We start from the raw sequence: 17,686 nt of genomic DNA, 5'->3' as shown, positions 1-17,686 counted from the left end.
GCATTTCTTTACAATCTCAAAACGTCCCTGGGTGGGCTTGAACCACCAACCTTTCAGTTAACAGCCGAACGCGCTGACCAATTGCGCCACAGAGACCTTTCTTATCGCAGATTTGGGTAATTACGCCCAACGGCAAGGCGACTCCCCCAATTCATTAAGAAATAAAGCATTTTCACAAATTATGTTACGTCTGCATTTCTTTACAATCTCAAAACGTCCCTGGGTGGGCTTGAACCACCAACCTTTCAGTTAACAGCCGAACGCGCTGACCAATTGCGCCACAGAGACCTTTCTGATCGCCGATTTGGGTAATTACGCCCAATGGCAAGGCGACTCCCGCAATTCATTAAGAAATAAAGCATCTTCACAAATTATGTTACGTCTGCATTTCTTTACAATCTCAAAACGTCCCTGGGTGGGCTTGAACCACCAACCTTTCAGTTAACAGCCGAACGCGCTGACCAATTGCGCCACAGAGACCTTTCTGATCGCCGATTTGGGTAATTACGCCCAACGGCAAGGCGACTCCCCCAATTCATTAAGAAATAAAGCATTTTCACAAATTATGTTACGTCTGCATTTCTTTACAATCTCAAAACGTCCCTGGGTGGGGTTGAACCACCAACCTTTCGGTTAACAGCCGAACGCGCTGACCAATTGCGCCACAGAGACCTTTCTGATCGCCGATTTGGGTAATTACGCCCAATGGCAAGGCCACTCCCCCAATTCATTAAGAAATAAAGCGTCTTTATGAATTATGTAACGTCTGCATTTCTTTACAATCTCAAAACGTCCCTGGGTGGGGTTGAACCACCAACCTTTCGGTTAACAGCCGAACGCGCTGACCAATTGCGCCACAGAGACCTTTCTGTTCGCTGATTTGGGTAATTACGCCCAATGGCAAGGCCACTCCCGCAATTCATTAAGAAATAAAGTGTCTTTATAAATTATGTTAAGTCTGTATTTCTTTACAATCTCAAAACGTCCCTGGGTGGGGTTGAACCACCAACCTTTCAGTTAACAGCCGAACGCGCTGACCAATTGCGCCACAGAGACCTTTCTTATCCCAGATTTTGGTAATTACGCCCAATGGCAAGGCCACTTCCCCAATTCATAAAAAAATAAAGCGTCTTTATGAATTATGTTACGTCTGCATTTCTTTACAATCTCAAAACGTCCCTGGGTGGGCTTGAACCACCAACCTTTCAGTTAACAGCCGAACGCGCTGACCAATTGCGCCACAGAGACCTTTCTGATCGCCGATTTGGGTAATTACGCCCAATGGCAAGGCCACTCCCGCAATTCATTAAGAAATAAAGCATCTTCACAAATTATGTTACGTCTGCATTTCTTTACAATCTCAAAACGTCCCTGGGTGGGCTTGAACCACCAACCTTTCAGTTAACAGCCGAACGCGCTGACCAATTGGGCCACAGAGACCTTTCTGTTCGCTGATTTGGGTAATTACGCCCAATGGCAAGGCCACTCCCCCAATTCATTAAGAAATAAAGCGTCTTTATGAATTATGTTACGTCTGCATTTCTTTACAATCTCAAAACGTCCCTGGGTGGGGTTGAACCACCAACCTTTCGGTTAACAGCCGAACGCGCTGACCAATTGCGCCACAGAGACCTTTCTGACAGTCGATTTGGGTAATTACGCCCAATGGCAAGGCCACTCCCGCAATTCATTAAGAAATAAAGCATCTTCACAAATTATGTTACGTCTGCATTTCTTTACAATCTCAAAACGTCCCTGGGTGGGCTTGAACCACCAACCTTTCAGTTAACAGCCGAACGCGCTGACCAATTGCGCCACAGAGACCTTTCTGTTCGCTGATTTGGGTAATTACGCCCAATGGCAAGGCCACTCCCCCAATTCATTAAGAAATAAAGCGTCTTTATGAATTATGTTACGTCTGCATTTCTTTACAATCTCAAAACGTCCCTGGGTGGGGTTGAACCACCAACCTTTCGGTTAACAGCCGAACGCGCTGACCAATTGCGCCACAGAGACCTTTCTGACAGCCGATTTGGGTAATTACGCCCAATGGCAAGGCCACTCCCGCAATTCATTAAGAAATAAAGTGTCTTTATAAATTATGTTGAGTCTGTATTTCTTTACAATCTCAAAACGTCCCTGGGTGGGGTTGAACCACCAACCTTTCAGTTAACAGGCGAACGCGCTGACCAATTGCGCCACAGAGACCTTTCTGACAGCCGATTTGGGTAATTACGCCCAATGGCAAGGCGACTCCCGCAATTCATTAAGAAATAAAGCATCTTCACAAATTATGTTACGTCTGCATTTCTTTACAATCTCAAAACGTCCCTGGGTGGGCTTGAACCACCAACCTTTCAGTTAACAGCCGAACGCGCTGACCAATTGCGGCACGGAGACCTTTCTGACAGCCGATTTGGGTAATTACGCCCAATGGCAAGGCCACTCCCGCAATTCATTAAGAAATAAAGTGTCTTTATAAATTATGTTAAGTCTGTATTTCTTTACAATCTCAAAACGTCCCTGGGTGGGGTTGAACCACCAACCTTTCAGTTAACAGCCGAACGCGCTGACCAATTGCGCCACAGAGACCTTTCTGATCGCCGATTTGGGTAATTACGCCCAACGGCAAGGTGACTCCCCCAATTCATTAAGAAATAAAGCATTTTCACAAATTATGTTACGTCTGCATTTCTTTACAATCTCAAAACGTCCCTGGGTGGGCTTGAACCACCAACCTTTCAGTTAACAGCCAAATGCGCTGACCAATTGCGCCACAGAGACCTTTCTGATCGCCGATTTGGGTAATTACGCCCAATGGCAAGGCCACTCCCGCAATTCATTAAGAAATAAAGTGTCTTTATAAATTATGTTAAGTCTGTATTTCTTTACAATCTCAAAACGTCCCTGGGTGGGGTTGAACCACCAACCTTTCAGTTAACAGCCGAACGCGCTGACCAATTGCGCCACAGAGACCTTTCTGATCGCCGATTTGGGTAATTACGCCCAATGGCAAGGCCACTCCCGCAATTCATTAAGAAATAAAGTGTCTTCATAAATTATGTTAAGTCTGTATTTCTTTACAATCTCAAAACGTCCCTGGGTGGGGTTGAACCACCAACCTTTCAGTTAACAGCCGAACGCGCTGACCAATTGCGCCACAGAGACCTTTCTGATCGCCGATTTGGGTAATTACGCCCAATGGCAAGGCCACTCCCGCAATTCATTAAGAAATAAAGTGTCTTCATAAATTATGTTAAGTCTGTATTTCTTTACAATCTCAAAACGTCCCTGGGTGGGGTTGAACCACCAACCTTTCAGTTAACAGCCGAACGCGCTGACCAATTGCGCCACAGAGACCTTTCTTATCGCAGATTTTGGTAATTACGCCCAATGGCAAGGCCACTCCCCCAATTCATTAAAAAATAAAGCGTCTTTATGAATTATGTTACGTCTGCATTTCTTTACAATCTCAAAACGTCCCTGGGTGGGCTTGAACCACCAACCTTTCAGTTAACAGCCAAACGCGCTGACCAATTGCGCCACGGAGGCCTTTCTGACAGCCGATTTGGGTAATTACGCCCAATGGCAAGGCCACTCCCGCAATTCATTAAGAAATAAAGTGTCTTTATAAATTATGTTAAGTCTGTATTTCTTTACAATCTCAAAACGTCCCTGGGTGGGGTTGAACCACCAACCTTTCGGTTAACAGCCGAACGCGCTGACCAATTGCGCCACAGAGACCTTTCTTATCGCAGATTTGGGTAATTACGCCCAACGGCAAGGCGACTCCCCCAATTCATTAAGAAATAAGGCATTTTCACAAATTATGTTACGTCTGCATTTCTTTACAATCTCAAAACGTCCCTGGGTGGGCTTGAACCACCAACCTTTCAGTTAACAGCCGAACGCGCTGACCAATTGCGCCACGGAGACCTTTCTGACAGCCGGTTTGGGTAATTACGCCCAATGGCAAGGCCACTCCCGCAATTCATTAAGAAATAAAGTGTCTTTATAAATTATGTTAAGTCTGTATTTCTTTACAATCTCAAAACGTCCCTGGGTGGGGTTGAACCACCAACCTTTCGGTTAACAGCCGAACGCGCTGACCAATTGCGCCACAGAGACCTTTCTGATCGCCGATTTGGGTAATTACGCCCAATGGCAAGGCCACTCCCCCAATTCATTAAGAAATAAAGCGTCTTTATGAATTATGTAACGTCTGCATTTCTTTACAATCTCAAAACGTCCCTAGGTGGGGTTGAACCACCAACCTTTCGGTTAACAGCCGAACGCGCTGACCAATTGCGCCACAGAGACCTTTCTGTTTGCTGATTTGGGTAATTACGCCCAATGGCAAGGCCACTCCCCCAATTCATTAAGAAATAAAGCGTCTTTATGAAATATGTTACGTCTGCATTTCTTTACAATCTCAAAACGTCCCTGGGTGGGGTTGAACCACCAACCTTTCGGTTAACAGCCGAACGCGCTGACCAATTGCGCCACAGAGACCTTTCTGATCGCCGATTTGGGTAATTACGCCCAATGGCAAGGCCACTCCCCCAATTCATTAAGAAATAAAGCATTTTCACAAATTATGTTACGTCTGTATTTCTTTACAATCTCAAAACGTCCCTGGGTGGGCTTGAACCACCAACCTTTCAGTTAACAGCCGAATGCGCTGACCAATTGCGCCACAGAGACCTTTCTGATCGCCGATTTGGGTAATTACGCCCAATGGCAAGGCCACTCCCCCAATTCATTAAGAAATAAAGCGTCTTTATGAATTATGTAACGTCTGCATTTCTTTACAATCTCAAAACGTCCCTGGGTGGGGTTGAACCACCAACCTTTCGGTTAACAGCCGAACGCGCTGACCAATTGCGCCACAGAGACCTTTCTGTTCGCTGATTTGGGTAATTACGCCCAATGGCAAGGCCACTCCCCCAATTCATTAAGAAATAAAGCGTCTTTATGAATTATGTTACGTCTGCATTTCTTTACAATCTCAAAACGTCCCTGGGTGGGGTTGAACCACCAACCTTTCGGTTAACAGCCGAACGCGCTGACCAATTGCGCCACAGAGACCTTTCTGACAGCCGATTTGGGTAATTACGCCCAACGGCAAGGCCACTCCCCCAATTCATTAAGAAATAAAGCGTCTTTATGAATTATGTAACGTCTGCATTTCTTTACAATCTCAAAACGTCCCTGGGTGGGGTTGAACCACCAACCTTTCGGTTAACAGCCGAACGCGCTGACCAATTGCGCCACAGAGACCTTTCTGTTCGCTGATTTGGGTAATTACGCCCAATGGCAAGGCCACTCCCCCAATTCATTAAGAAATAAAGCGTCTTTATGAATTATGTTACGTCTGCATTTCTTTACAATCTCAAAACGTCCCTGGGTGGGGTTGAACCACCAACCTTTCGGTTAACAGCCGAACGCGCTGACCAATTGCGCCACAGAGACCTTTCTGACAGCCGATTTGGGTAATTACGCCCAACGGCAAGGCGACTCCCCCAATTCATTAAGAAATAAAGCATTTTCACAAATTATGTTACGTCTGCATTTCTTTACAATCTCAAAACGTCCCTGGTTGGGCTTGAACCACCAACCTTTCAGTTAACAGCCGAATGCGCTGACCAATTGTGCCACAAAGACCTTTCTGATCGCCGATTTGGGTAATTACGCCCAATGGCAAGGCCACTCCCCCAATTCATTAAGAAATAAAGCGTCTTTATGAATTATGTTACGTCTGCATTTCTTTACAATCTCAAAACGTCCCTGGGTGGGGTTGAACCACCAACCTTTCGGTTAACAGCCGAACGCGCTGACCAATTGCGCCACAGAGACCTTTCTGTTCGCTGATTTGGGTAATTACGCCCAATGGCAAGGCCACTCCCCCAATTCATTAAGAAATAAAGCGTCTTTATGAAATATGTTACGTCTGCATTTCTTTACAATCTCAAAACGTCCCTGGGTGGGGTTGAACCACCAACCTTTCGGTTAACAGCCGAACGCGCTGACCAATTGCGCCACAGAGACCTTTCTGATCGCCGATTTGGGTAATTACGCCCAATGGCAAGGCCACTCCCCCAATTCATTAAGAAATAAAGCATTTTCACAAATTATGTTACGTCTGTATTTCTTTACAATCTCAAAACGTCCCTGGGTGGGCTTGAACCACCAACCTTTCAGTTAACAGCCGAATGCGCTGACCAATTGCGCCACAGAGACCTTTCTGATCGCCGATTTGGGTAATTACGCCCAATGGCAAGGCCACTCCCGCAATTCATTAAGAAATAAAGTGTCTTTATAAATTATGTTAAGTCTGTATTTCTTTACAATCTCAAAACGTCCCTGGGTGGGCTTGAACCACCAACCTTTCAGTTAACAGCCGAACGCGCTGACCAATTGCGCCACGGAGACCTTTCTGACAGCCGATTTGGGTAATTACGCCCAATGGCAAGGCCACTCCCGCAATTCATTAAGAAATAAAGTGTCTTTATAAATTATGTTAAGTCTGTATTTCTTTACAATCTCAAAACGTCCCTGGGTGGGGTTGAATTACCAACCTTTCGGTTAACAGCCGAACGCGCTGACCAATTGCGCCACAGAGACCTTTCTGATCGCCGATTTGGGTAATTACGCCCAATGGCAAGGCGACTCCCGCAATTCATTAAGAAATAAAGCATCTTCACAAATTATGTTAAGTCTGCATTTCTTTACAATCTCAAAACGTCCCTGGGTGGGGTTGAACCACCAACCTTTCGGTTAACAGCCGAACGCGCTGACCAATTGCGCCACAGAGACCTTTCTGTTTTTTGTTTTGGGTAATTACGCCCAATGGCAAGGCCACTCCCCCAATTCATTAAGAAATAAAGCGTCTTTATGAAATATGTCACGTCTGCATTTCTTTACAATCTCAAAACGTCCCTGGGTGGGCTTGAACCACCAACCTTTCAGTTAACAGCCGAATGCGCTGACCAATTGCGCCACAGAGACCTTTCTGATCGCCGATTTGGGTAATTACGCCCAATGGCAAGGCCACTCCCCCAATTCATTAAGAAATAAAGCGTCTTTATGAATTATGTAACGTCTGCATTTCTTTACAATCTCAAAACGTCCCTGGGTGGGGTTGAACCACCAACCTTTCGGTTAACAGCCGAACGCGCTGACCAATTGCGCCACAGAGACCTTTCTGTTCGCTGATTTGGGTAATTACGCCCAATGGCAAGGCCACTCCCGCAATTCATTAAGAAATAAAGTGTCTTTATAAATTATGTTAAGTCTGTATTTCTTTACAATCTCAAAACGTCCCTGGGTGGGGTTGAACCACCAACCTTTCAGTTAACAGCCGAACGCGCTGACCAATTGCGCCACAGAGACCTTTCTGATCGCTGATTTGGGTAATTACGCCCAATGGCAAGGCGACTCCCGCAATTCATTAAGAAATAAAGCATCTTCACAAATTATGTTACGTCTGCATTTCTTTACAATCTCAAAACGTCCCTGGGTGGGCTTGAACCACCAACCTTTCAGTTAACAGCCGAACGCACTGACCAATTGCGCCACGGAGACCTTTCTGACAGCCGATTTGGGTAATTACGCCCAATGGCAAGGCCACTCCCGCAATTCATTAAGAAATAAAGTGTCTTTATAAATTATGTTAAGTCTGTATTTCTTTACAATCTCAAAACGTCCCTGGGTGGGGTTGAACCACCAACCTTTCGGTTAACAGCCGAACGCGCTGACCAATTGCGCCACAGAGACCTTTCTGATCGCCGATTTGGGTAATTACGCCCAACGGCAAGGCGACTCCCCCAATTCATTAAGAAATAAAGCATTTTCACAAATTATGTTACGTCTGCATTTCTTTACAATCTCAAAACGTCCCTGAGTGGGCTTGAACCACCAACCTTTCAGTTAACAGCCGAATGCGCTGACCAATTGCGCCACAGAGACCTTTCTGATCGCCGATTTGGGTAATTACGCCCAATGGCAAGGCCACTCCCCCAATTCATTAAAAAATAAAGCGTCTTTATGAATTATGTTACGTCTGCATTTCTTTACAATCTCAAAACGTCCCTGGGTGGGCTTGAACCACCAACCTTTCAGTTAACAGCCGAACGCGCTGACCAATTGCGCCACGGAGACCTTTCTGACAGCCGATTTGGGTAATTACGCCCAATGGCAAGGCCACTCCCGCAATTCATTAAGAAATAAAGTGTCTTTATAAATTATGTTAAGTCTGTATTTCTTTACAATCTCAAAACGTCCCTGGGTGGGGTTGAACCACCAACCTTTCAGTTAACAGCCGAACGCGCTGACCAATTGCGCCACAGAGACCTTTCTGACAGCCGATTTGGGTAATTACGCCCAATGGCAAGGCCACTCCCGCAATTCATTAAGAAATAAAGCATTTTCACAAATTATGTTACGTCTGCATTTCTTTACAATCTCAAAACGTCCCTGGGTGGGCTTGAACCACCAACCTTTCAGTTAACAGCCGAATGCGCTGACCAATTGCGCCACAGAGACCTTTCTGATCGCCGATTTGGGTAATTACGCCCAATGGCAAGGCCACTCCCCCAATTCATTAAGAAATAAAGCGTCTTTATGAATTATGTAACGTCTGCATTTCTTTACAATCTCAAAACGTCCCTGGGTGGGGTTGAACCACCAACCTTTCGGTTAACAGCCGAACGCGCTGACCAATTGCGCCACAGAGACCTTTCTGTTCGCTGATTTGGGTAATTACGCCCAATGGCAAGGCCACTCCCCCAGTTCATTAAGAAATAAAGCGTCTTTATGAATTATGTTACGTCTGCATTTCTTTACAATCTCAAAACGTCCCTGGGTGGGGTTGAACCACCAACCTTTCGGTTAACAGCCGAACGCGCTGACCAATTACGCCACAGAGACCTTTCTGACAGCCGATTTGGGTAATTACGCCCAACGGCAAGGCGACTCCCCCAATTCATTAAGAAATAAAGCATTTTCACAAATTATGTTACGTCTGCATTTCTTTACAATCTCAAAACGTCCCTGGGTGGGCTTGAACCACCAACCTTTCAGTTAACAGCCGAATGTGCTGACCAATTGTGCCACAGAGACCTTTCTGATCGCCGATTTGGGTAATTACGCCCAATGGCAAGGCCACTCCCCCAATTCATTAAGAAATAAAGCGTCTTTATGAATTATGTTACGTCTGCATTTATTTACAATCTCAAAACGTCCCTGGGTGGGGTTGAACCACCAACCTTTCGGTTAACAGCCGAACGCGCTGACCAATTGCGCCACAGAGACCTTTCTGACAGCCGATTTGGGTAATTACGCCCAATGGCAAGGCCACTCCCGCAATTCATTAAGAAATAAAGTGTCTTTATAAATTATGTTAAGTCTGTATTTCTTTACAATCTCAAAACGTCCCTGGGTGGGGTTGAACCACCAACCTTTCAGTTAACAGCCGAACGCGCTGACCAATTGCGCCACAGAGACCTTTCTGATCGCCGATTTGGGTAATTACGCCCAATGGCAAGGCGACTCCCGCAATTCATTAAGAAATAGAGCATCTTCACAAATTATGTTACGTCTGCATTTCTTTACAATCTCAAAACGTCCCTGGGTGGGCTTGAACCACCAACCTTTCAGTTAGCAGCCGAACGCGCTGACCAATTGCGGCACGGAGACCTTTCTGACAGCCGATTTGGGTAATTACGCCCAATGGCAAGGCCACTCCCGCAATTCATTAAGAAATAAAGTGTCTTTATAAATTATGTTAAGTCTGTATTTCTTTACAATCTCAAAACGTCCCTGGGTGGGGTTGAACCACCAACCTTTCAGTTAACAGCCGAACGCGCTGACCAATTGCGCCACAGAGACCTTTCTGATCGCCGATTTGGGTAATTACGCCCAACGGCAAGGCGACTCCCCCAATTCATTAAGGAATAAAGCATCTTCACAAATTATGTTACGTCTGCATTTCTTTACAATCTCAAAACGTCCCTGGGTGGGCTTGAACCACCAACCTTTCGGTTAACAGCCGAACGCGCTGACCAATTGCGCCACAGAGACCTTTCTGACAGCCGATTTGGGTAATTACGCCCAATGGCAAGGCGACTCCCGCAATTCATTAAGAAATAAAGCATCTTCACAAATTATGTTACGTCTGCATTTCTTTACAATCTCAAAACGTCCCTGGGTGGGGTTGAACCACCAACCTTTCGGTTAACAGCCGAACGCGCTGACCAATTGCGCCACAGAGACCTTTCTGATCGCTGATTTGGGTAATTACGCCCAATGGCAAGGCGACTCCCGCAATTCATTAAGAAATAAAGCATCTTCACAAATTATGTTACGTCTGCATTTCTTTACAATCTCAAAACGTCCCTGGGTGGGCTTGAACCACCAACCTTTCAGTTAACAGCCGAACGCGCTGACCAATTGCGCCACGGAGACCTTTCTGACAGCCGATTTGGGTAATTACGCCCAATGGCAAGGCCACTCCCGCAATTCATTAAGAAATAAAGTGTCTTTATAAATTATGTTAAGTCTGTATTTCTTTACAATCTCAAAACGTCCCTGGGTGGGGTTGAACCACCAACCTTTCAGTTAACAGCCGAACGCGCTGACCAATTGCGCCACGGAGACCTTTCTGACAGCCGATTTGGGTAATTACGCCCAATGGCAAGGCCACTCCCGCAATTCATTAAGAAATAAAGTGTCTTTATAAATTATGTTAAGTCTGTATTTCTTTACAATCTCAAAACGTCCCTGGGTGGGGTTGAACCACCAACCTTTCGGTTAACAGCCGAAAGCGCTGACCAATTGCGCCACAGAGACCTTTCTGATCGCCGATTTGGGTAATTACGCCCAATGGCAAGGCCACTCCCCCAATTCATTAAAAAATAAAGCGTCTTTATGAATTATGTTACGTCTGCATTTCTTTACAATCTCAAAACGTCCCTGGGTGGGCTTGAACCACCAACCTTTCAGTTAACAGCCGAATGTGCTGACCAATTGTGCCACAGAGACCTTTCTGATCGCCGATTTGGGTAATTACGCCCAATGGCAAGGCCACTCCCCCAATTCATTAAGAAATAAAGCGTCTTTATGAATTATGTTACGTCTGCATTTATTTACAATCTCAAAACGTCCCTGGGTGGGGTTGAACCACCAACCTTTCGGTTAACAGCCGAACGCGCTGACCAATTGCGCCACAGAGACCTTTCTGACAGCCGATTTGGGTAATTACGCCCAATGGCAAGGCCACTCCCCCAATTCATTAAGAAATAAAGCGTCTTTATGAAATATGTTACGTCTGCATTTCTTTACAATCTCAAAACGTCCCTGGGTGGGGTTGAACCACCAACCTTTCAGTTAACAGCCGATCGCGCTGACCAATTGCGCCACAGAGACCTTTCTTATCACAGATTTTGGTAATTACGCCCAATGGCAAGGCCACTCCCCCAATTCATTAAGAAATAAAGCATCTTCACAAATTATGTTACGTCTGCATTTCTTTACAATCTCAAAACGTCCCTGGGTGGGCTTGAACCACCAACCTTTCAGTTAAGAGCCGAACGCGCTGACCAATTGCGCCACAGAGACCTTTCTGATCGCCTATTTGGGTAATTACGCCCAATGGCAAGGCCACTCCCCCAATTCATTAAGAAATAAAGCATCTTCACAAATTATGTTACGTCTGCATTTCTTTACAATCTCAAAACGTCCCTGGGTGGGCTTGAACCACCAACCTTTCAGTTAACAGCCGAACGCGCTGACCAATTGCGCCACAGAGACCTTTCTGTTCGCTGATTTGGGTAATTACGCCCAATGGCAAGGCCACTCCCCCAATTCATTAAGAAATAAAGCGTCTTTATGAATTATGTTACGTCTGCATTTCTTTACAATCTCAAAACGTCCCTGGGTGGGGTTGAACCACCAACCTTTCGGTTAACAGCCGAACGCGCTGACCAATTGCGCCACAGAGACCTTTCTGACAGCCGATTTGGGTAATTACGCCCAACGGCAAGGCGACTCCCCCAATTCATTAAGAAATAAAGCATTTTCACAAATTATGTTACGTCTGCATTTCTTTACAATCTCAAAACGTCCCTGGTTGGGCTTGAACCACCAACCTTTCAGTTAACAGCCGAATGCGCTGACCAATTGTGCCACAAAGACCTTTCTGATCGCCGATTTGGGTAATTACGCCCAATGGCAAGGCCACTCCCCCAATTCATTAAGAAATAAAGCGTCTTTATGAATTATGTTACGTCTGCATTTCTTTACAATCTCAAAACGTCCCTGGGTGGGGTTGAACCACCAACCTTTCGGTTAACAGCCGAACGCGCTGACCAATTGCGCCACAGAGACCTTTCTGTTCGCTGATTTGGGTAATTACGCCCAATGGCAAGGCCACTCCCCCAATTCATTAAGAAATAAAGCGTCTTTATGAAATATGTTACGTCTGCATTTCTTTACAATCTCAAAACGTCCCTGGGTGGGGTTGAACCACCAACCTTTCGGTTAACAGCCGAACGCGCTGACCAATTGCGCCACAGAGACCTTTCTGATCGCCGATTTGGGTAATTACGCCCAATGGCAAGGCCACTCCCCCAATTCATTAAGAAATAAAGCATTTTCACAAATTATGTTACGTCTGTATTTCTTTACAATCTCAAAACGTCCCTGGGTGGGCTTGAACCACCAACCTTTCAGTTAACAGCCGAATGCGCTGACCAATTGCGCCACAGAGACCTTTCTGATCGCCGATTTGGGTAATTACGCCCAATGGCAAGGCCACTCCCGCAATTCATTAAGAAATAAAGTGTCTTTATAAATTATGTTAAGTCTGTATTTCTTTACAATCTCAAAACGTCCCTGGGTGGGCTTGAACCACCAACCTTTCAGTTAACAGCCGAACGCGCTGACCAATTGCGCCACGGAGACCTTTCTGACAGCCGATTTGGGTAATTACGCCCAATGGCAAGGCCACTCCCGCAATTCATTAAGAAATAAAGTGTCTTTATAAATTATGTTAAGTCTGTATTTCTTTACAATCTCAAAACGTCCCTGGGTGGGGTTGAACCACCAACCTTTCAGTTAACAGCCGAACGCGCTGACCAATTGCGCCACAGAGACCTTTCTGACAGCCGATTTGGGTAATTACGCCCAATGGCAAGGCCACTCCCGCAATTCATTAAGAAATAAAGCATTTTCACAAATTATGTTACGTCTGCATTTCTTTACAATCTCAAAACGTCCCTGGGTGGGCTTGAACCACCAACCTTTCAGTTAACAGCCGAATGCGCTGACCAATTGCGCCACAGAGACCTTTCTGATCGCCGATTTGGGTAATTACGCCCAATGGCAAGGCCACTCCCCCAATTCATTAAGAAATAAAGCGTCTTTATGAATTATGTAACGTCTGCATTTCTTTACAATCTCAAAACGTCCCTGGGTGGGGTTGAACCACCAACCTTTCGGTTAACAGCCGAACGCGCTGACCAATTGCGCCACAGAGACCTTTCTGTTCGCTGATTTGGGTAATTACGCCCAATGGCAAGGCCACTCCCGCAATTCATTAAGAAATAAAGTGTCTTTATAAATTATGTTAAGTCTGTATTTCTTTACAATCTCAAAACGTCCCTGGGTGGGGTTGAACCACCAACCTTTCAGTTAACAGCCGAACGCGCTGACCAATTGCGCCACAGAGACCTTTCTGATCGCTGATTTGGGTAATTACGCCCAATGGCAAGGCCACTCCCCCAATTCATTAAAAAATAAAGCGTCTTTATGAATTATGTTACGTCTGCATTTCTTTACAATCTCAAAACGTCCCTGGGTGGGCTTGAACCACCAACCTTTCAGTTAACAGCCGAACGCGCTGACCAATTGCGCCACAGAGACCTTTCTGATCGCCGATTTGGGTAATTACGCCCAATGGCAAGGCCACTCCCGCAATTCATTAAGAAATAAAGCATCTTCACAAATTATGTTACGTCTGCATTTCTTTACAATCTCAAAACGTCCCTGGGTGGGCTTGAACCACCAACCTTTCAGTTAACAGCCGAACGCGCTGACCAATTGCGCCACAGAGACCTTTCTGACAGCCGATTTGGGTAATTACGCCCAATGGCAAGGCCACTCCCGCAATTCATTAAGAAATAAAATGTCTTTATAAATTATGTTAAGTCTGTATTTCTTTACAATCTCAAAACGTCCCTGGGTGGGCTTGAATTACCAACCTTTCGGTTAACAGCCGAACGCGCTGACCAATTGCGCCACAGAGACCTTTCTGATCGCCGATTTGGGTAATTACGCCCAATGGCAAGGCGACTCCCGCAATTCATTAAGAAATAAAGCATCTTCACAAATTATGTTAAGTCTGCATTTCTTTACAATCTCAAAACGTCCCTGGGTGGGGTTGAACCACCAACCTTTCGGTTAACAGCCGAACGCGCTGACCAATTGCGCCACAGAGACCTTTCTGTTTTTTGTTTTGGGTAATTACGCCCAATGGCAAGGCCACTCCCCCAATTCATTAAGAAATAAAGCGTCTTTATGAAATATGTCACGTCTGCATTTCTTTACAATCTCAAAACGTCCCTGGGTGGGGTTGAACCACCAACCTTTCGGTTAACAGCCGAACGCGCTGACCAATTGCGCCACAGAGACCTTTCTGATCGCCGATTTGGGTAATTACGCCCAATGGCAAGGCGACTCCCGCAATTCATTAAGAAATAAAGCATCTTCACAAATTATGTTAAGTCTGCATTTCTTTACAATCTCAAAACATCCCTGGGTGGGGTTGAACCACCAACCTTTCGGTTAACAGCCGAACGCGCTGACCAATTGCGCCACAGAGACCTTTCTGTTGGTTGTTTTGGGTAATTACGCCCAATGGCAAGGCCACTCCCCCAATTCATTAAGAAATAAAGCGTCTTTATGAAATATGTCACGTCTGCATTTCTTTACAATCTCAAAACGTCCCTGGGTGGGGTTGAACCACCAACCTTTCGGTTAACAGCCGAACGCGCTGACCAATTGCGCCACAGAGACCTTTCTGACAGCCGATTTGGGTAATTACGCCCAATGGCAAGGCCACTCCCGCAATTCATTAAGAAATAAAGTGTCTTTATAAATTATGTTAAGTCTGTATTTCTTTACAATCTCAAAACGTCCCTGGGTGGGGTTGAACCACCAACCTTTCAGTTAACAGCCGAACGCGCTGACCAATTGCGCCACAGAGACCTTTCTGATCGCTGATTTGGGTAATTACGCCCAATGGCAAGGCGACTCCCGCAATTCATTAAGAAATAAAGCATCTTCACAAATTATGTTACGTCTGCATTTCTTTACAATCTCAAAACGTCCCTGGGTGGGCTTGAACCACCAACCTTTCAGTTAACAGCCGAACGCGCTGACCAATTGCGCCACGGAGACCTTTCTGACAGCCGATTTGGGTAATTACGCCCAATGGCAAGGCCACTCCCGCAATTCATTAAGAAATAAAGTGTCTTTATAAATTATGTTACGTCTGCATTTCTTTACAATCTCAAAACGTCCCTGGGTGGGGTTGAACCACCAACCTTTCGGTTAACAGCCGAACGCGCTGACCAATTGCGCCACAGAGACCTTTCTGACAGCCGATTTGGGTAATTACGCCCAATGGCAAGGCCACTCCCGCAATTCATTAAGAAATAAAGTGTCTTTATAAATTATGTTAAGTCTGTATTTCTTTACAATCTCAAAACGTCCCTGGGTGGGGTTGAACCACCAACCTTTCAGTTAACAGCCGAACGCGCTGACCAATTGCGCCACAGAGACCTTTCTGATCGCTGATTTGGGTAATTACGCCCAATGGCAAGGCGACTCCCGCAATTCATTAAGAAATAAAGCATCTTCACAAATTATGTTACGTCTGCATTTCTTTACAATCTCAAAACGTCCCTGGGTGGGCTTGAACCACCAACCTTTCAGTTAACAGCCGAACGCGCTGACCAATTGCGCCACGGAGACCTTTCTGACAGCCGATTTGGGTAATTACGCCCAATGGCAAGGCCACTCCCGCAATTCATTAAGAAATAAAGTGTCTTTATAAATTATGTTAAGTCTGTATTTCTTTACAATCTCAAAACGTCCCTGGGTGGGGTTGAACCACCAACCTTTCGGTTAACAGCCGAACGCGCTGACCAATTGCGCCACAGAGACCTTTCTGATCGCCGATTTGGGTAATTACGCCCAATGGCAAGGCCACTCCCCCAATTCATTAAAAAATAAAGCGTCTTTATGAATTATGTTACGTCTGCATTTCTTTACAATCTCAAAACGTCCCTGGGTGGGCTTGAACCACCAACCTTTCAGTTAACAGCCGAACGCGCTGACCAATTGCGCCACGGAGACCTTTCTGACAGCCGATTTGGGTAATTACGCCCAATGGCAAGGCCACTCCCGCAATTCATTAAGAAATAAAGTGTCTTTATAAATTATGTTAAGTCTGTATTTCTTTACAATCTCAAAACGTCCCTGGGTGGGGTTGAACCACCAACCTTTCAGTTAACAGCCGAACGCGCTGACCAATTGCGCCACAGAGACCTTTCTGACAGCCGATTTGGGTAATTACGCCCAATGGCAAGGCCACTCCCGCAATTCATTAAGAAATAAAGCATTTTCACAAATTATGTTACGTCTGCATTTCTTTACAATCTCAAAACGTCCCTGGGTGGGCTTGAACCACCAACCTTTCAGTTAACAGCCGAATGCGCTGACCAATTGCGCCACAGAGACCTTTCTGATCGCCGATTTGGGTAATTACGCCCAATGGCAAGGCCACTCCCCCAATTCATTAAGAAATAAAGCGTCTTTATGAATTATGTAACGTCTGCATTTCTTTACAATCTCAAAACGTCCCTGGGTGGGGTTGAACCACCAACCTTTCGGTTAACAGCCGAACGCGCTGACCAATTGCGCCACAGAGACCTTTCTGTTCGCTGATTTGGGTAATTACGCCCAATGGCAAGGCCACTCCCGCAATTCATTAAGAAATAAAGTGTCTTTATAAATTATGTTAAGTCTGTATTTCTTTACAATCTCAAAACGTCCCTGGGTGGGGTTGAACCACCAACCTTTCAGTTAACAGCCGAACGCGCTGACCAATTGCGCCACAGAGACCTTTCTGATCGCTGATTTGGGTAATTACGCCCAATGGCAAGGCGACTCCCGCAATTCATTAAGAAATAAAGCATCTTCACAAATTATGTTACGTCTGCATTTCTTTACAATCTCAAAACGTCCCTGGGTGGGCTTGAACCACCAACCTTTCAGTTAACAGCCGAACGCGCTGACCAATTGCGCCACGGAGACCTTTCTGACAGCCGATTTGGGTAATTACGCCCAATGGCAAGGCCACTCCCGCAATTCATTAAGAAATAAAGTGTCTTTATAAATTATGTTAAGTCTGTATTTCTTTACAATCTCAAAACGTCCCTGGGTGGGGTTGAACCACCAACCTTTCGGTTAACAGCCGAACGCGCTGACCAATTGCGCCACAGAGACCTTTCTGATCGCCGATTTGGGTAATTACGCCCAACGGCAAGGCGACTCCCCCAATTCATTAAGAAATAAAGCATTTTCACAAATTATGTTACGTCTGCATTTCTTTACAATCTCAAAA

The 17,686-nt window shown here is 45.5% G+C and overlaps 70 non-coding genes across 70 annotated transcripts; all 70 read right to left on the bottom strand.

Annotated features, from left to right (window-relative positions):
* Positions 1–22: 22 nt before the first annotated feature.
* Positions 23–96, bottom strand: trnan-guu (transfer RNA asparagine (anticodon GUU)). The gene has a single exon. It is a non-coding gene; the product is annotated as a tRNA-Asn (tRNA).
* Positions 97–214: 118 nt separating this feature from the next.
* trnan-guu (transfer RNA asparagine (anticodon GUU)) lies at positions 215–288 on the bottom strand. The gene has a single exon. It is a non-coding gene; the product is annotated as a tRNA-Asn (tRNA).
* Positions 289–406: 118 nt separating this feature from the next.
* On the bottom strand, positions 407–480 carry trnan-guu (transfer RNA asparagine (anticodon GUU)). Its single transcript has one exon. It is a non-coding gene; the product is annotated as a tRNA-Asn (tRNA).
* Positions 481–598: 118 nt separating this feature from the next.
* Positions 599–672, bottom strand: trnan-guu (transfer RNA asparagine (anticodon GUU)). Its single transcript has one exon. It is a non-coding gene; the product is annotated as a tRNA-Asn (tRNA).
* Positions 673–790: 118 nt separating this feature from the next.
* Positions 791–864, bottom strand: trnan-guu (transfer RNA asparagine (anticodon GUU)). Its single transcript has one exon. It is a non-coding gene; the product is annotated as a tRNA-Asn (tRNA).
* Positions 865–982: 118 nt separating this feature from the next.
* trnan-guu (transfer RNA asparagine (anticodon GUU)) lies at positions 983–1,056 on the bottom strand. Its single transcript has one exon. It is a non-coding gene; the product is annotated as a tRNA-Asn (tRNA).
* Positions 1,057–1,174: 118 nt separating this feature from the next.
* Positions 1,175–1,248, bottom strand: trnan-guu (transfer RNA asparagine (anticodon GUU)). The gene has a single exon. It is a non-coding gene; the product is annotated as a tRNA-Asn (tRNA).
* A 310-nt stretch (positions 1,249–1,558) lies between these two features.
* Positions 1,559–1,632, bottom strand: trnan-guu (transfer RNA asparagine (anticodon GUU)). The gene has a single exon. It is a non-coding gene; the product is annotated as a tRNA-Asn (tRNA).
* A 118-nt stretch (positions 1,633–1,750) lies between these two features.
* Positions 1,751–1,824, bottom strand: trnan-guu (transfer RNA asparagine (anticodon GUU)). The gene has a single exon. It is a non-coding gene; the product is annotated as a tRNA-Asn (tRNA).
* Positions 1,825–1,942: 118 nt separating this feature from the next.
* On the bottom strand, positions 1,943–2,016 carry trnan-guu (transfer RNA asparagine (anticodon GUU)). Its single transcript has one exon. It is a non-coding gene; the product is annotated as a tRNA-Asn (tRNA).
* Positions 2,017–2,518: 502 nt separating this feature from the next.
* trnan-guu (transfer RNA asparagine (anticodon GUU)) lies at positions 2,519–2,592 on the bottom strand. Its single transcript has one exon. It is a non-coding gene; the product is annotated as a tRNA-Asn (tRNA).
* Positions 2,593–2,710: 118 nt separating this feature from the next.
* trnan-guu (transfer RNA asparagine (anticodon GUU)) lies at positions 2,711–2,784 on the bottom strand. The gene has a single exon. It is a non-coding gene; the product is annotated as a tRNA-Asn (tRNA).
* A 118-nt stretch (positions 2,785–2,902) lies between these two features.
* On the bottom strand, positions 2,903–2,976 carry trnan-guu (transfer RNA asparagine (anticodon GUU)). The gene has a single exon. It is a non-coding gene; the product is annotated as a tRNA-Asn (tRNA).
* A 118-nt stretch (positions 2,977–3,094) lies between these two features.
* trnan-guu (transfer RNA asparagine (anticodon GUU)) lies at positions 3,095–3,168 on the bottom strand. Its single transcript has one exon. It is a non-coding gene; the product is annotated as a tRNA-Asn (tRNA).
* A 118-nt stretch (positions 3,169–3,286) lies between these two features.
* On the bottom strand, positions 3,287–3,360 carry trnan-guu (transfer RNA asparagine (anticodon GUU)). The gene has a single exon. It is a non-coding gene; the product is annotated as a tRNA-Asn (tRNA).
* Positions 3,361–3,670: 310 nt separating this feature from the next.
* Positions 3,671–3,744, bottom strand: trnan-guu (transfer RNA asparagine (anticodon GUU)). The gene has a single exon. It is a non-coding gene; the product is annotated as a tRNA-Asn (tRNA).
* A 310-nt stretch (positions 3,745–4,054) lies between these two features.
* Positions 4,055–4,128, bottom strand: trnan-guu (transfer RNA asparagine (anticodon GUU)). Its single transcript has one exon. It is a non-coding gene; the product is annotated as a tRNA-Asn (tRNA).
* Positions 4,129–4,246: 118 nt separating this feature from the next.
* trnan-guu (transfer RNA asparagine (anticodon GUU)) lies at positions 4,247–4,320 on the bottom strand. Its single transcript has one exon. It is a non-coding gene; the product is annotated as a tRNA-Asn (tRNA).
* Positions 4,321–4,438: 118 nt separating this feature from the next.
* trnan-guu (transfer RNA asparagine (anticodon GUU)) lies at positions 4,439–4,512 on the bottom strand. Its single transcript has one exon. It is a non-coding gene; the product is annotated as a tRNA-Asn (tRNA).
* Positions 4,513–4,630: 118 nt separating this feature from the next.
* On the bottom strand, positions 4,631–4,704 carry trnan-guu (transfer RNA asparagine (anticodon GUU)). The gene has a single exon. It is a non-coding gene; the product is annotated as a tRNA-Asn (tRNA).
* A 118-nt stretch (positions 4,705–4,822) lies between these two features.
* On the bottom strand, positions 4,823–4,896 carry trnan-guu (transfer RNA asparagine (anticodon GUU)). Its single transcript has one exon. It is a non-coding gene; the product is annotated as a tRNA-Asn (tRNA).
* A 118-nt stretch (positions 4,897–5,014) lies between these two features.
* On the bottom strand, positions 5,015–5,088 carry trnan-guu (transfer RNA asparagine (anticodon GUU)). The gene has a single exon. It is a non-coding gene; the product is annotated as a tRNA-Asn (tRNA).
* A 118-nt stretch (positions 5,089–5,206) lies between these two features.
* On the bottom strand, positions 5,207–5,280 carry trnan-guu (transfer RNA asparagine (anticodon GUU)). Its single transcript has one exon. It is a non-coding gene; the product is annotated as a tRNA-Asn (tRNA).
* Positions 5,281–5,398: 118 nt separating this feature from the next.
* On the bottom strand, positions 5,399–5,472 carry trnan-guu (transfer RNA asparagine (anticodon GUU)). The gene has a single exon. It is a non-coding gene; the product is annotated as a tRNA-Asn (tRNA).
* Positions 5,473–5,782: 310 nt separating this feature from the next.
* trnan-guu (transfer RNA asparagine (anticodon GUU)) lies at positions 5,783–5,856 on the bottom strand. Its single transcript has one exon. It is a non-coding gene; the product is annotated as a tRNA-Asn (tRNA).
* A 118-nt stretch (positions 5,857–5,974) lies between these two features.
* trnan-guu (transfer RNA asparagine (anticodon GUU)) lies at positions 5,975–6,048 on the bottom strand. Its single transcript has one exon. It is a non-coding gene; the product is annotated as a tRNA-Asn (tRNA).
* Positions 6,049–6,166: 118 nt separating this feature from the next.
* Positions 6,167–6,240, bottom strand: trnan-guu (transfer RNA asparagine (anticodon GUU)). Its single transcript has one exon. It is a non-coding gene; the product is annotated as a tRNA-Asn (tRNA).
* A 502-nt stretch (positions 6,241–6,742) lies between these two features.
* On the bottom strand, positions 6,743–6,816 carry trnan-guu (transfer RNA asparagine (anticodon GUU)). Its single transcript has one exon. It is a non-coding gene; the product is annotated as a tRNA-Asn (tRNA).
* Positions 6,817–6,934: 118 nt separating this feature from the next.
* Positions 6,935–7,008, bottom strand: trnan-guu (transfer RNA asparagine (anticodon GUU)). The gene has a single exon. It is a non-coding gene; the product is annotated as a tRNA-Asn (tRNA).
* A 118-nt stretch (positions 7,009–7,126) lies between these two features.
* trnan-guu (transfer RNA asparagine (anticodon GUU)) lies at positions 7,127–7,200 on the bottom strand. The gene has a single exon. It is a non-coding gene; the product is annotated as a tRNA-Asn (tRNA).
* Positions 7,201–7,318: 118 nt separating this feature from the next.
* trnan-guu (transfer RNA asparagine (anticodon GUU)) lies at positions 7,319–7,392 on the bottom strand. Its single transcript has one exon. It is a non-coding gene; the product is annotated as a tRNA-Asn (tRNA).
* A 310-nt stretch (positions 7,393–7,702) lies between these two features.
* Positions 7,703–7,776, bottom strand: trnan-guu (transfer RNA asparagine (anticodon GUU)). The gene has a single exon. It is a non-coding gene; the product is annotated as a tRNA-Asn (tRNA).
* A 118-nt stretch (positions 7,777–7,894) lies between these two features.
* On the bottom strand, positions 7,895–7,968 carry trnan-guu (transfer RNA asparagine (anticodon GUU)). Its single transcript has one exon. It is a non-coding gene; the product is annotated as a tRNA-Asn (tRNA).
* A 310-nt stretch (positions 7,969–8,278) lies between these two features.
* trnan-guu (transfer RNA asparagine (anticodon GUU)) lies at positions 8,279–8,352 on the bottom strand. Its single transcript has one exon. It is a non-coding gene; the product is annotated as a tRNA-Asn (tRNA).
* A 118-nt stretch (positions 8,353–8,470) lies between these two features.
* Positions 8,471–8,544, bottom strand: trnan-guu (transfer RNA asparagine (anticodon GUU)). Its single transcript has one exon. It is a non-coding gene; the product is annotated as a tRNA-Asn (tRNA).
* A 118-nt stretch (positions 8,545–8,662) lies between these two features.
* On the bottom strand, positions 8,663–8,736 carry trnan-guu (transfer RNA asparagine (anticodon GUU)). Its single transcript has one exon. It is a non-coding gene; the product is annotated as a tRNA-Asn (tRNA).
* A 118-nt stretch (positions 8,737–8,854) lies between these two features.
* trnan-guu (transfer RNA asparagine (anticodon GUU)) lies at positions 8,855–8,928 on the bottom strand. The gene has a single exon. It is a non-coding gene; the product is annotated as a tRNA-Asn (tRNA).
* Positions 8,929–9,238: 310 nt separating this feature from the next.
* Positions 9,239–9,312, bottom strand: trnan-guu (transfer RNA asparagine (anticodon GUU)). Its single transcript has one exon. It is a non-coding gene; the product is annotated as a tRNA-Asn (tRNA).
* Positions 9,313–9,430: 118 nt separating this feature from the next.
* trnan-guu (transfer RNA asparagine (anticodon GUU)) lies at positions 9,431–9,504 on the bottom strand. Its single transcript has one exon. It is a non-coding gene; the product is annotated as a tRNA-Asn (tRNA).
* Positions 9,505–9,622: 118 nt separating this feature from the next.
* Positions 9,623–9,696, bottom strand: trnas-gcu (transfer RNA serine (anticodon GCU)). The gene has a single exon. It is a non-coding gene; the product is annotated as a tRNA-Ser (tRNA).
* A 118-nt stretch (positions 9,697–9,814) lies between these two features.
* On the bottom strand, positions 9,815–9,888 carry trnan-guu (transfer RNA asparagine (anticodon GUU)). The gene has a single exon. It is a non-coding gene; the product is annotated as a tRNA-Asn (tRNA).
* Positions 9,889–10,006: 118 nt separating this feature from the next.
* On the bottom strand, positions 10,007–10,080 carry trnan-guu (transfer RNA asparagine (anticodon GUU)). Its single transcript has one exon. It is a non-coding gene; the product is annotated as a tRNA-Asn (tRNA).
* A 118-nt stretch (positions 10,081–10,198) lies between these two features.
* trnan-guu (transfer RNA asparagine (anticodon GUU)) lies at positions 10,199–10,272 on the bottom strand. The gene has a single exon. It is a non-coding gene; the product is annotated as a tRNA-Asn (tRNA).
* A 502-nt stretch (positions 10,273–10,774) lies between these two features.
* trnan-guu (transfer RNA asparagine (anticodon GUU)) lies at positions 10,775–10,848 on the bottom strand. The gene has a single exon. It is a non-coding gene; the product is annotated as a tRNA-Asn (tRNA).
* A 310-nt stretch (positions 10,849–11,158) lies between these two features.
* Positions 11,159–11,232, bottom strand: trnan-guu (transfer RNA asparagine (anticodon GUU)). The gene has a single exon. It is a non-coding gene; the product is annotated as a tRNA-Asn (tRNA).
* A 310-nt stretch (positions 11,233–11,542) lies between these two features.
* Positions 11,543–11,616, bottom strand: trnak-cuu (transfer RNA lysine (anticodon CUU)). Its single transcript has one exon. It is a non-coding gene; the product is annotated as a tRNA-Lys (tRNA).
* A 118-nt stretch (positions 11,617–11,734) lies between these two features.
* trnan-guu (transfer RNA asparagine (anticodon GUU)) lies at positions 11,735–11,808 on the bottom strand. The gene has a single exon. It is a non-coding gene; the product is annotated as a tRNA-Asn (tRNA).
* A 118-nt stretch (positions 11,809–11,926) lies between these two features.
* Positions 11,927–12,000, bottom strand: trnan-guu (transfer RNA asparagine (anticodon GUU)). Its single transcript has one exon. It is a non-coding gene; the product is annotated as a tRNA-Asn (tRNA).
* A 310-nt stretch (positions 12,001–12,310) lies between these two features.
* On the bottom strand, positions 12,311–12,384 carry trnan-guu (transfer RNA asparagine (anticodon GUU)). The gene has a single exon. It is a non-coding gene; the product is annotated as a tRNA-Asn (tRNA).
* Positions 12,385–12,502: 118 nt separating this feature from the next.
* On the bottom strand, positions 12,503–12,576 carry trnan-guu (transfer RNA asparagine (anticodon GUU)). The gene has a single exon. It is a non-coding gene; the product is annotated as a tRNA-Asn (tRNA).
* Positions 12,577–12,694: 118 nt separating this feature from the next.
* Positions 12,695–12,768, bottom strand: trnan-guu (transfer RNA asparagine (anticodon GUU)). The gene has a single exon. It is a non-coding gene; the product is annotated as a tRNA-Asn (tRNA).
* A 310-nt stretch (positions 12,769–13,078) lies between these two features.
* trnan-guu (transfer RNA asparagine (anticodon GUU)) lies at positions 13,079–13,152 on the bottom strand. Its single transcript has one exon. It is a non-coding gene; the product is annotated as a tRNA-Asn (tRNA).
* Positions 13,153–13,270: 118 nt separating this feature from the next.
* On the bottom strand, positions 13,271–13,344 carry trnan-guu (transfer RNA asparagine (anticodon GUU)). Its single transcript has one exon. It is a non-coding gene; the product is annotated as a tRNA-Asn (tRNA).
* A 118-nt stretch (positions 13,345–13,462) lies between these two features.
* On the bottom strand, positions 13,463–13,536 carry trnan-guu (transfer RNA asparagine (anticodon GUU)). The gene has a single exon. It is a non-coding gene; the product is annotated as a tRNA-Asn (tRNA).
* A 118-nt stretch (positions 13,537–13,654) lies between these two features.
* trnan-guu (transfer RNA asparagine (anticodon GUU)) lies at positions 13,655–13,728 on the bottom strand. Its single transcript has one exon. It is a non-coding gene; the product is annotated as a tRNA-Asn (tRNA).
* Positions 13,729–13,846: 118 nt separating this feature from the next.
* Positions 13,847–13,920, bottom strand: trnan-guu (transfer RNA asparagine (anticodon GUU)). The gene has a single exon. It is a non-coding gene; the product is annotated as a tRNA-Asn (tRNA).
* Positions 13,921–14,038: 118 nt separating this feature from the next.
* On the bottom strand, positions 14,039–14,112 carry trnan-guu (transfer RNA asparagine (anticodon GUU)). Its single transcript has one exon. It is a non-coding gene; the product is annotated as a tRNA-Asn (tRNA).
* A 310-nt stretch (positions 14,113–14,422) lies between these two features.
* On the bottom strand, positions 14,423–14,496 carry trnan-guu (transfer RNA asparagine (anticodon GUU)). Its single transcript has one exon. It is a non-coding gene; the product is annotated as a tRNA-Asn (tRNA).
* Positions 14,497–14,614: 118 nt separating this feature from the next.
* trnan-guu (transfer RNA asparagine (anticodon GUU)) lies at positions 14,615–14,688 on the bottom strand. Its single transcript has one exon. It is a non-coding gene; the product is annotated as a tRNA-Asn (tRNA).
* A 118-nt stretch (positions 14,689–14,806) lies between these two features.
* On the bottom strand, positions 14,807–14,880 carry trnan-guu (transfer RNA asparagine (anticodon GUU)). The gene has a single exon. It is a non-coding gene; the product is annotated as a tRNA-Asn (tRNA).
* A 118-nt stretch (positions 14,881–14,998) lies between these two features.
* Positions 14,999–15,072, bottom strand: trnan-guu (transfer RNA asparagine (anticodon GUU)). The gene has a single exon. It is a non-coding gene; the product is annotated as a tRNA-Asn (tRNA).
* A 118-nt stretch (positions 15,073–15,190) lies between these two features.
* On the bottom strand, positions 15,191–15,264 carry trnan-guu (transfer RNA asparagine (anticodon GUU)). Its single transcript has one exon. It is a non-coding gene; the product is annotated as a tRNA-Asn (tRNA).
* Positions 15,265–15,574: 310 nt separating this feature from the next.
* trnan-guu (transfer RNA asparagine (anticodon GUU)) lies at positions 15,575–15,648 on the bottom strand. The gene has a single exon. It is a non-coding gene; the product is annotated as a tRNA-Asn (tRNA).
* A 118-nt stretch (positions 15,649–15,766) lies between these two features.
* trnan-guu (transfer RNA asparagine (anticodon GUU)) lies at positions 15,767–15,840 on the bottom strand. The gene has a single exon. It is a non-coding gene; the product is annotated as a tRNA-Asn (tRNA).
* A 310-nt stretch (positions 15,841–16,150) lies between these two features.
* On the bottom strand, positions 16,151–16,224 carry trnan-guu (transfer RNA asparagine (anticodon GUU)). Its single transcript has one exon. It is a non-coding gene; the product is annotated as a tRNA-Asn (tRNA).
* Positions 16,225–16,534: 310 nt separating this feature from the next.
* trnan-guu (transfer RNA asparagine (anticodon GUU)) lies at positions 16,535–16,608 on the bottom strand. The gene has a single exon. It is a non-coding gene; the product is annotated as a tRNA-Asn (tRNA).
* Positions 16,609–16,726: 118 nt separating this feature from the next.
* trnan-guu (transfer RNA asparagine (anticodon GUU)) lies at positions 16,727–16,800 on the bottom strand. Its single transcript has one exon. It is a non-coding gene; the product is annotated as a tRNA-Asn (tRNA).
* Positions 16,801–16,918: 118 nt separating this feature from the next.
* On the bottom strand, positions 16,919–16,992 carry trnan-guu (transfer RNA asparagine (anticodon GUU)). The gene has a single exon. It is a non-coding gene; the product is annotated as a tRNA-Asn (tRNA).
* Positions 16,993–17,110: 118 nt separating this feature from the next.
* On the bottom strand, positions 17,111–17,184 carry trnan-guu (transfer RNA asparagine (anticodon GUU)). The gene has a single exon. It is a non-coding gene; the product is annotated as a tRNA-Asn (tRNA).
* A 310-nt stretch (positions 17,185–17,494) lies between these two features.
* On the bottom strand, positions 17,495–17,568 carry trnan-guu (transfer RNA asparagine (anticodon GUU)). Its single transcript has one exon. It is a non-coding gene; the product is annotated as a tRNA-Asn (tRNA).
* Positions 17,569–17,686: the final 118 nt, after the last annotated feature.

The sequence above is a fragment of the Gasterosteus aculeatus genome, chromosome 7 (assembly GCF_964276395.1).
Source record: "Gasterosteus aculeatus chromosome 7, fGasAcu3.hap1.1, whole genome shotgun sequence".
NCBI classification, from domain to species: Eukaryota; Metazoa; Chordata; class Actinopteri; order Perciformes; family Gasterosteidae; genus Gasterosteus; species Gasterosteus aculeatus.
The sequence above is the reverse complement of the archived record's forward strand: the minus strand, read 5'-3'. Positions and strand labels throughout refer to the sequence as shown.